This window comes from Cajanus cajan, chromosome 2, assembly GCF_000230855.2.
Source record: "Cajanus cajan strain Asha chromosome 2, NIPB_CcT2T_4, whole genome shotgun sequence".
NCBI lineage: Eukaryota > Viridiplantae > Streptophyta > Magnoliopsida > Fabales > Fabaceae > Cajanus > Cajanus cajan.
Genome location: NC_138518.1, coordinates 1,883,605 through 1,895,711, shown reverse-complemented (window position 1 = coordinate 1,895,711; position 12,107 = coordinate 1,883,605).

Sequence of the window (12,107 nt, the reverse complement as noted above, 5' to 3'; positions counted from 1 at the left end):
TCTATCTCTAATCATATTCTTCATGTTATTTATTTTACAGGATATTTTCTATTCATATGATTATGAAATTTATTTAAATATAATTAGTCTTGAAGACAAAATTATGAAAATAAATTATAAGAATATTTTTGCAATGTTCTAAAAGACATTGTCAAATAAAAAATTTTAAGAATATTTTTTCTCACCAAAAGTAGAAAAAATGGTGCAATAATGAAAATGAAAGATTTTTTTTTTTCTCACTAGAAGTGAGAAAATAATACGAAAAGTGAAAAAAAATTCACCCAAAGTGAAAAAACTATTTAAAATGTGAAAAAGAAAAGGACCAATAAAGTAGCAAATATAATATAAATATTATGTTTGATCCTTTAATATAAATAAAAGTACCATCGAAAGTCGAATAATTTTGTCAAGGTCATAATTACAATGTTAAATGATATTTGGGATAATTATAAAAATTGTAGATAGTGAAGCGATCTCTAAGCTTTTTTAGATTTATGTGTTTCTTGAAGGGACTATGAGTCCACTATGTTTGTAATTTGATATTGTTCTTAATTGAATTAGTTGACATAATATGTGATTAAATCTCTGTGTCTTACTATTAAATTTTAAAGAGGTTTTAAATCTTATTAATGGAATTGGTGTTTTGTGTTTTCTTATATGTTTATTATTATATCATTACTAAATTGGTGAAGAGATCAATGCATATCACTCATAATCATCCAATTATAATTTGATTATGATTGTACATGAATAATATAATTTAATAAAAATATGATCAATTTTTATTATTTTTTTATTTCCTTAATTTTTTCGATACAACATTGAGAATAATTCTTATAATTTTTAGCATTATTTATTTTTCATTAAAGTAAACTTATCAATGACATAAATATACTTTATTAAATGATCTTTTAAATTATTTTATCATAATTATTATAGTGAGAAAGATTCACTCGTTTTTTTTTATATGTTTATTATGAGTTTATATCAAATCATTCATTTTTCAAAATTATGAAGTAAAGCATCATCAAAATATGTCTTATAAATATATATTTTTTTGTAAGAAGCATTTGTTTTAGATTATACACATCGTTATTGTATAAAAATCAATACATATTTTTGAGATTAAATTGGTGTTTGAAAATATATAAGAGAAATATTACTTTTACAATAATTTCTAAATTTGGAAAACATGTTAGACAAATATATTATATTTTTCATACATCTATTTCACTCCTGAAACATTAATATTAAAAAAAATAAGAAATATAATAAATTGGTTTATTATCTCCTGAAGACTAAACAAAATATTGAGATTTTTTTATGCATGAGACCATTTCAACTAGCATTGTATCATTCTCCGAAGTGAGTATAACAATGTATTGATTTTTATCTTTTCATATTCAATAATGTGAGAAGTTAATGTTATATGGTACTGCAAAAATAATTGAAAACTCTTCTGAAGAGTTAATATATTGTTACATAGAGGAATAAAGTTACACATTGATAATGTACTATATTATTCTAAGTCTTGTACAAACTTATTAAGTTTAAGAAAATATAAACCATCTTGAGATCATGAGATTTTACTTGAATAAGAAATATATATTGGAAAAGTTATTATTTTTCCTATGGCTTATATTGCACATGCTACTAGTAAACCAGAAGTTTACAAATTAAAATAAATTTGTTATTTGGCATGACCGGTCCCGATTTTATTATGATGCAAAGAGAAATAATAGAAAAACTATATGGATACTTATTGAAGAGCTATAAAATTCTTCAATCAAATAATTTATTATGTCTTAATTGTTTCCAATGGAAGTTAATATCACTAGGATAATTGGGAAGGAAATTCTTATACTTTTAAAATAGATTCAAGGTGATATTTGTAAACTAATACACCTCTCATGTGGACCATTAAGATATTTTATAATTTTAATTGATGCATCAAAGAGATGACCACATGTTTATTTATTTTTTATGTGTAACCTGACGTTTGCGATATTATTATCTTAATTAATCCAACCAAGAGTTCATTTTCCTAATTATCCAATTGAGAAAATTCATCTTGATAATGCTGATGAATTTATATCTCTTATTTTTAATGAGTATTGCATGTCTACTAAAATTTATATTGAACATCTTGTAGTACATGTTCATACATAAAATAGACTTAAAAAAATTATTTATTAAACATTTAAATGAATTGCAAGATTATTATTCATAAGATCAAAAACTTCTAGTGTTTATTTGGAGATAAACAATCTTACATTTTATAGTAATAATTTTGTATCAAGCCGACAAGTTACACAAGTTCTTCTCCCTTTTGTAATTGATTTTTGGTAGCTAACCTTATATTTCTTATTTAAAACCTTTTGAATGTGTAATCATCAAATAAGGTTGATAATATATGTTGCGTATAAATTTGCATCTATATTAAAATATGTTGAATTAATTATCAACATGAGTCCTATTTATGACTGGGTTTGTTAATTTTAATTTTAAATAAGTTTTCCCTACAGTAAGGGGAGAAAATAAGCAATTGGGAAAAAATATTATTTGAAATGAATTATCATTATCTCATCTTAATTCTCGTACAAAATAATGTGAACTAGAAATTAAAAAGATAATTTATTTATAAAAGTTCAACCAAAAGAGTGGTTAAACCATATATATATATACCAATTGTTAATGCTCCAACAAAATTGATGTCCCTATTGGACAATATTGTAAAAAGTCTTAAATATGTACGAAACATGGTTGATTTATTGGTTCCAAGTATAAGAAATTCTTGATTTAGTAAAGGAGCTAAAAATCAAGATGGTCAAATCAAGAATATAGAAAGCCCAAAAGATTTTCTTGACATAACTAATAAGTTTCAAAAGGATTCAAGTATTTAAAATCTGTGAAAACAAAGAGATATCAAATTATGTCATGAATGGAAATATGATGGAAACCAAAATGAAATCAACATTGACGGTGTATTTGTATATAATATAACGCTAAAAATGATAAATAATAATAGGGATCAAAAACCACAATCTATTAAAGATTGTTGATAAAGAAATGATTGGCAAAATAATAGAAAAACTCAATTAAAACAAAATTGAACTCGTTTGTTAAGGTAAAAAGTTTTTGGACCTATAGTTTAGTTAAATCATTTTGAATTGTAGTCCATACACCTGAAAATATAAAATCAGTTGCATATGTAATTTTTTATGCAAAATCAAAATAGGGATAATGAAATTTTGAGATACAAAAATTTCTTGAAAATCAAGAATTTTTGCAAAAGATCTCACCTTAATTTTAAATAAACAATCACTAGAAGTTGATGTAAGCATTTTTCTATATTGAATCAATCAGATTATACATAAAGAACTTAACTTACTTCTAATGTATGTTACAAATATTTTCATGACTCATTTGATAATGAAATTTATATGAAACTCCATGAAAGATCTAATATGTTCAAAACATTGGTACAAGTTCTTAAGAAGATTATTCAATTAAATTGAGTACGTTACATAGTGGACTTAAACAAAATGGATGATGTAGTGTAATCATCTTAATGAATATATGTTAAGATAATGATATGATTTTTTCATATATTTTTGTAGAAAGATATGAAATTCAGTTTATTGTTATATTTGTGTAGATGACATAAACATTTTGAAACTCCTAAAAAGATTAAAAGAGCTATAGATTTCATAAGGATAAGATTGCAATGAAGGATGTGGAGTGAACAAAGTTTTATTTATCATTCCAATTTGAATATTTAAATTGTGGAGTTTCCTGTTCATCAATAACTTTACATGACAAAGATGTTTTAAAAAGATTTATAGAGAAATTACATTTGTTGTGCACTCCAATGATTCTAAGGTCTTTAAATATGGACAAAGGTCATTTTAGATATCAAGAAAAAGGATAACGTGTTACTTAGTCCTAAAGTAGCATATCTTGGTATTATATGATCATTAATGCATCTTATTGCTAATTATAAATCACTTGATATATAATTTTTTTTAATCATTTTACTTACAAGATATAGTTATTCACTTACGTGAAATGGTTGTCACGAAGTCAATAATATTTTTGTTATCTTGGAGAGATCTTTTGGTCAAATCCTCGTAATGATAAATCGCAAATGAGGTATTTGTTTACATGTGGTGGTATAGTCATACACGAGAGATTGTTACATCTATTTCTTAGTTGAAAGAAGAATGCATTAAAGGAGATGGAACAAAACATTTTTGCTAAGTGACACGTTAAATTGTAATCATCAAAGGAGTGGTGCTATAATTATTCAACAAGTCTTCTTATGTGAGAACTTGAAAAGATCTCTTTACAAGTACACTTTTTGAGCAATTGGTATACAAGATTGGTCTTCTTTGTCTTAAAGATGATTATTTGTATGAGGGGGAGACATTTTACACTTCTTTTCCCTTAGTCATGGTTTTGTCCCATTAATTTTTCTTGACAAGGTTTTTAATGAGACAATATATGATATCACATTAAAAAAATGATGTACTCATTTTTAATGAGACACATTCTCAAATGATGGACATCCAAGAGGAGTGTTATGAATATTTAATAGTGGCTATCCATTATCATTGTTTACATTTACCTTAATATTATTACCATATTTGTAACCATTTATGTTTATAAATAAGTTATCTCATTGTTGGAAATAATACAAGAAACTCTCTATTCTCTCCTTTATGTTGTTCTCTCTATACCTTCTCTTCTTTCTCTCTTTAAAATCAAGGGTTTTAAGATTGGTAAAGAGGTAACCAATCTTAAAAGTGACACGTTAGTAATTTTGTAAATAATGTGATCACTTTTAAGATTAGTTAAATTTTAATAATCTTAAAAGTACTTTCAAGATCGATTCTTTTATGACCAATCTAAAAAGATATGTCTGTCACAACTTTTAAGATCGATTATAAAAAAATTGATCTTAAAAGTGATATATAAGATCGATTCTTTTAATGTCTGGTTTTAAAAGTTGTGTCAGACATATCTTTTACGATCGATCATAAAAGAACTGATATTAAAAGTACTTTTAATATCAGTTAGAATTTAATTGATCTTAAAAGTACCATAAGTATGAATGAGACGCTACACTCCCTCCACCTCGAAATCCTGGAAATCGTATCCCCCTTCACCAAAACCTATATTTGGTAGCACTAACCCTTCACCCTCTCAATCTTCACTCCCCCAAACCCCTCTTGCCCCTACCCTTGCACCTCCTCCTCCCACCTCCATGGCCACCTCCGATTTGTCAAAAACCTCAAAGATTAGTGACTCACCATTTTCCTCATCTTTTGTGTAACGACCCGCCATGATCTCTACACTTAGTGGAATCGCACTACTACTAGTGAACTAAGGAAAATATTAAATTGGATAACTCATACATACAGGTATAGATAAGAATAAAAATAACCAAATTCTTTAAATACAAAAATAAAATGCCATATATGTACAGTCATCCCAAAAAAAATAATATTCCCTAGTGCCGGTCAAACAGACAAAAATCGCTACCCAAAATGGTAACCCTAACACGAGGATCAAACTCCCCGTCTCGCAGCGATCACCTCGACTCCAAGCTAGCCCTGACCTGCTCCCATACCAAGTATGATCATCGCAGTTCCACCACATGGAAACAGAAGGGTAAGCTAGAATTCACAAATGAATCATAATAATCTATACTACACAATCTATTCATAGAGTCACACCATACACTCTATCCAATACTACTCATGCATAAAATACAATCCACCAATCATGAAGTCAAACACCACACTTCATCATATTAATAATCATGCAATAAATGCATCTCATGACAGATATCAATGCATATCAATCATCTAATGCGTCGTCACGCATACACCTAGGAGATCTCCACAACAATAGAGCTGTATAAGTGACATTCCATCCTACCGAAACCACCCCAACCGTTTTCATGCCCAATGCACCCGCTCGGTCACAGCTAAACAGGATATATAATCCTCCCTCGGGTTTACTCGGATGATGTCACTTACACAATTGGAAGTCCAGATCCACCGTCAGGTATAGCACAGCTGGGTACGGGCTTACCACGACCTTGGCATGCATTAACCAAGTCAATTGTGGAGTTCGCCCACCGACTATCTGCAAGGATCCACGCACCTTCCCGAGTACTTGGTTAAGGGAATAACCCTCGACCTCATACCCCGCTCCAACACTAGCTAAGGACTTAGAGGAGACTCACCCAATCCAGTGGCCTATCTGAGCACCACTCTCCCAAATCCAGTGGCCTCCCAGAGCACCACTCTCATATATCAGTGGCCTATCCAAGCACCACTCTCAAGAGACTCTATGTGAGCTCTTCCAGTTCGAAAATATTTTTCCTCTCCTCAAGTCCTAGGCTAGACTCATGCCATAGGCATCACATGCAATCATGCATCATACATCATAATGGTCTGCCCACCATCATGATCAACAACCATACACATGTCATAAGACATCACATGCAATAATGCATCATACATCATAAATGGTCTACCTACCATTATGATCAATACATACCATATGAACATATCATATTCAAACATTCATATATATCATCACAAAGCATACATATGAATCACACCTCACCATACATCATATATCATACATACATGATCTAAAACTTCAACTTTAAACATGCATAAGCATCAATTCATTCATAAACTTATTCACGCTCGGCGTAGCCTGAGCTCGCCCAGCCTAATCCCAGCCTGAGAGTCCCAAGACTCATCCACGCCTAGCGCATTCAACCTGCGCCCGGCCTAAATTCCAGTAATAGAGTTCACAAACTCTCATCCACACCAACAAATCCAGCCACATGCAAACACAAAATACAATGCATAGGCTCCATATAACTTAAATAAACCTAGAATCAACATGCACCCATCTGATGCATCAAATTCACCAAAGACCCCATTTTTTCCAAGACTTTGAACAATTAGCGAATTCTCCTATCTAGCCATGGATCCTCAACTTTCATGCATCAATTGAGTTTCTAAACTCACATGCAACTTAAATAACAAATATTCTAGCTTCCCTTACCTGAAGATTGTCTCAGATAGCCAAAGACTGAACAAAAGTATAATTTCCCCTCGAGGCTCAACTCGGAACTTCAGTCCTCCCAAAACAAGCTTTCTAATCTGAATTTCAAGAAAAGTCAGAAGGAGTTAGTGATCTAGAGGAGAAAAGGAGTCAAACAGAGAAATTTGGGAGAGAAAGGAGCTCACTGACCCAGAGACCTTCTCTCTAAAAACTCCAAAACTCCTGAAGGCCCCCAACCCCCTATTTATAGACTTTCGGATTGGCCCAGAACGGCCCGTACCGCCCGTTCTGAACTCCCAAATCACGCACAAAATTAACGCCCAGAACGGCCGGTTCTGAAATCAGAACGGCCCGTTCCGGGACTCATCCGGAACGGCCCGTTCTCCCTCCGGAACGGCCCGTTCTCCCTCCAGAACGGTCCGTTCTCCCTCCAGAACGGTCCGTTCTCCTTCCCAGAACGGCCCGTTCTCAACTACAATATTTAGTTCAATTCAGTAGCTTGGAACGGCCCGTTCCAGTTTGGGAACGGCCCGTTCTGGGCTACTGAATCAGCCTCTTTTTTTTTTTTTTTTTTTTTTTTTTTTTTTTTTTTAACAATGTTACATTTTGCATCTCCTTTTGCTTCCTATCCCCCTCCCTTTCCATTGCCTCTCCCTCTACAATGAAACCCTTTATATTGTACACAACAAAGTTCACAAGCATGATGGAGAGGTTATTGGAGAGGGGGAAAATATAGGAGTTGGTAGGCATTTTGGTGATAATATCGAGGGTGATGTATGCGCAACTTATGCAGTAGAGGTTTCAGACTCCTAAATGTTACCTTGAGATGTCGGGTTGGGCTGTGAGGGATGGATTTATAGAGGTGGAGGTGGGGATGAAGGTAGCATGTGGGATGGAGATGATGTACCAGCAGCAGAAGTGTAATGGGTTGGTAGGCGGAGTTGGGCTTTTAAGATCAATTATAGTATAATCGATCTTAAAAGTGGACTTTTGAGCATTGGTTATTAATTAATCCTAAAAGTCTAGCTTTTAAGATTGTCTCTTTTAAGATCGACTCTTTAACTAATTTTAAAAGTAAAAAACAATTGATCTTAAAAGTCTTTTTCCATTAGTTACAGTTTATAGCTTTATATTGATTTTCATAACAAAAAACTAAATTATACTCCAAACATTTTTTTTGCATTTTAAAAAAAAAATGTCTACCAATATGGGTGCTTATTATGCTCTAGAACCATGCCTTTATTATAGTTTACATGTGTTCAATCCTATATAAAAGTGTTCTTCACAAATCTAACAATCACTATTTTAAACTTGGTCGTTAGGTATGTCTAATATATTTCTTTAGTGAGATCCTCAATTTTCACATCGTTTGAAAGACAACCCCAATTTTAACCTTCACCCTTAAATTTTGTGTGAAAGATGAAGTTAATGTTATACTAAAAAAGGAAATCCTTATTTAATTGATTCACTATGCTTACACTACATGGATGGGATGTTTAATGGATTGTTAGAAGAGGCTTTGGATGTTTGTATGGACTTGGATCCAAGATGAGATGCGACAAACTTTAGCTCCTAATCTAAAGCATTTTTTTTGGTAATAATATATAGTTGTGAGAGCTAGCCTTCAAAATGGAATTTCAATTCACAATTGTTTTTAATCTAAATCATTTTATTATAGATATCAAGGAAAGACAACAATCCCCACCACCATTGGAAACATTGTCACACCAAAAAATATAGTGATTAATATATTTTAACTAACTGATGCTTTTTCTTTAGTTGCACACCCCCTGCCAATGTTTGATAGTGATGAGGTAACACATCATCCAAAAAAATGCCAACCAGAACCTCTTGAAATATTTTCTATCTTTGACATGTAAAACGCCATCTACTCTCAACACTTTTTTATTTTTTTCCCCCACTTGAAATTTTTTTAAAATTTTTGAAATGCACCAGAACATGCCTGTTCTCATATAATTTATTTTATTTTTTATGTTTTTGAAATGCATAAAAAAATGTTTGAGGATGTAGGCATTTGTGTAATTTTGAGATGCTTAAAAGACGTCCCAATCTAATAACGCTTTTCATGCAATGCTGCTTACATGTCCAAAAACATCTATTGTGATAAATAGTTTTTTAAATTATTTATTTATTTTAATTTAATGTAGCCAAAAATCCTGTTATTATACTTTTTATAATTTTAAATATAAAAATATAAATAAGATTATTTTAAATTGTATATTGATAATTTTTTAAAATTCTTTCATTCTCTTTCAAATCCTTTCAATATTGGATGAAGAATTTTGCTCCCATCCACTTTTGGACAGTAGTGGCTCCATGCTGAGTGGTGGTTAATGGGAGGAATATGACTAATAGTGGAACTTGAAGATAAGGGAAAATACCACAAAGAAAGTTGAAGAGGGGTGGTGCCTTTCATATTTTGTGAATATGAAATTAAAAAATTTGATATTTGAGAATAGACTAGGAGGGGAGCTGGAGAGGTACAAGTTTGACAAAGGGGTGGTGGTGATTGTTCATGTTTCAGCTAAGGAGTGGTTGATGGTGTAAATAAAAAAAGGGACAAAATGAGCATTTAATCTAATAAATTAGTTTTGATATAAATAAAAGTATACAAAACTAACAAAAGCTAAGGCGGAAGACTTTTACATACAAGTGGTCTATCATAATCCACTAAATTAATCATTTAGATTAATTTGAGATACATGTTATTCAAATGTACCCTCTACATTATATCTTGTCATTTCTTATATTCAAAAGTTGACTATTATCCACCGTTGTTGAAGATGATTTCCAAGAGCCACAAAACATTTTAACTTATTTTTTTTTCTCTCTTTTTTTTTTTTCCTTTTCTTCTTCCCCTCTATTTTATGAGTTTAGATTTTGATTTGCAGGTTTTGTTAAAAGGAAGCAATTGAACATTGCAAAGGTCGAGGACAATGCCACGTGGAGGAGAGACCACGCCATGTGGAGAAGAGACAAAGCTGCGTGGAGGAGGCACGCAACATCGAAAAGGCACAACATGGCACAGAGGAGACACGACAAAATGTAAAGGTGTGTGAAGACCACGACGAAGATAGAGGTAGGGATGATAAAATAATCCATACTGCAAGTATCAAGGATAAAATCCGCTAGGAATAATAAATGGATAGTCTAAATGAATATTTATAAGGAACAAATACAAGTGTTTTCATACTCATTTATAAACGGGATAGGGTGAGTATGGTAGTATGATACCTACGAGTATCTGCTAAATAAAATCACTTAAATATTCATATTTTTATCTCGTATGTTTTATATTATTTTTAATATTAAAAAAACAGTATTTGCAAGTTCAAAAATTAATGTCAATTGTTGATCTTTAATATTTCAATATAATTAACATGAAATACAAGCTTGTAATGTATTTTTTTAAAAATAAATTCACAAATATTCATGGATATGTAGGTACTTATAAATTTTTTGGATACCTACTTAAAAGATACCCGTGCAAGCTTGGGAAAGGTACAAGATGAATTTTTATATGGCAAGGTGAATATGGTAGGGTGAAGACGAGTACCCTACTTCTCCATCCCATGGGCCCCATTGGCATCCATAAACAGAGGTTTTCAAAACAAGTAATTTGTTGCACCAATCTTTTTTTTTTTGGATCTCGTTTAGATATGTAATCTTATATCTATTTCACAATAATCGAAGTGGTGGTTGTAGTGGTAGATGATACAATCACAATAGTAGCAACAACAACTACGGTGGTTGTTGTGAAGGTAGATATAATTGTATTGGTGATGCTTCAATTATAACCACATTTGTTTCTAGTTAGTAGTGTTTATGTCTCTTTTTGTCCCTCTAACAAGTAGCACTCTAACAACGGCCAAGTCTAGATACTTTGTGGTGATTAGGGTAAGGGTTACATGGGAGAAGAAGGCTTTTTTTGTTATGATACACATAATTCATAATAACAATTTGCACCTCATTTAATTAAATGATTTATAATTGTAGTATATGGTGGACCACCTATAAAGTTGGTCCATCCTAAAATTCATCTACAAATTTTTTTTATTCAATTTGCTCATTAATTTATTTATTAATTATTTTGGTGATATAAAATCATTAACTAATAGGTGAACTTGTTTCTTAAATTTTGATAGTAAAATTTATCAATTATTAACTTTTAGATTAATAATTAAGATTTTTTTTCTCATATATTTTCCAGTTTTCCCTCGACTATCCTCTCCTTTTCCATTCTCATCATCATCCAACTCTTTTTATAATACTTAAATAATAAATTTTGTTTACTTTTTTTTATAAAGAAAAATCAATCTAGAATGTTTCTTGTATTAATTATTATTTTTACAATAAACACCCTTAATTAAACTCATTTTTCACAAATCAATAAATATTCGGTAGAGTAAGGTCCCATTAGAGCCAGGAACAATTTAAAAAAAATAAAAAAACTTTAATGTTATCAACTTGATTAACAAACTTATGTAATTCTAGTGAATTTGGTCGTTAGGTATTATAAAAAAAAAACCAAAAGTATTATGTTATAAGATAATTAAATAAAATTGGTGTAGAAAAAATATAATTAAATAAAATTTTATTTCTATATATTGGTAGTAAAATATTAAAAATACTTAATTATAAATCTTTGATCAATAATTATGAAATTGATAAAAATAAAATAAAATGGGATTTGATAAATTATATTAAATTAAACATTGAATAAAAAATTTACCAAAATTTTATAATTTCTTTTACACGACTACCAATTAAGCCAGGTGTGGGTGGTAAATGTTGGATTTTTTTTAATAAATTAGAGTATTCTTAAACAAAATATTAAGGACTGATTCCATTATCACAAATATAAGATGCTATCAACACCAACAACATTCTAAATTCAGGAGTTTCAGGGTTGAATGGGCCGATTAGGCCGTTCCGAGGCCCATCTCTGTTCCTGAGGCGACAAGCCCGGTAAGCATTGCACCAAAAACTGAAAA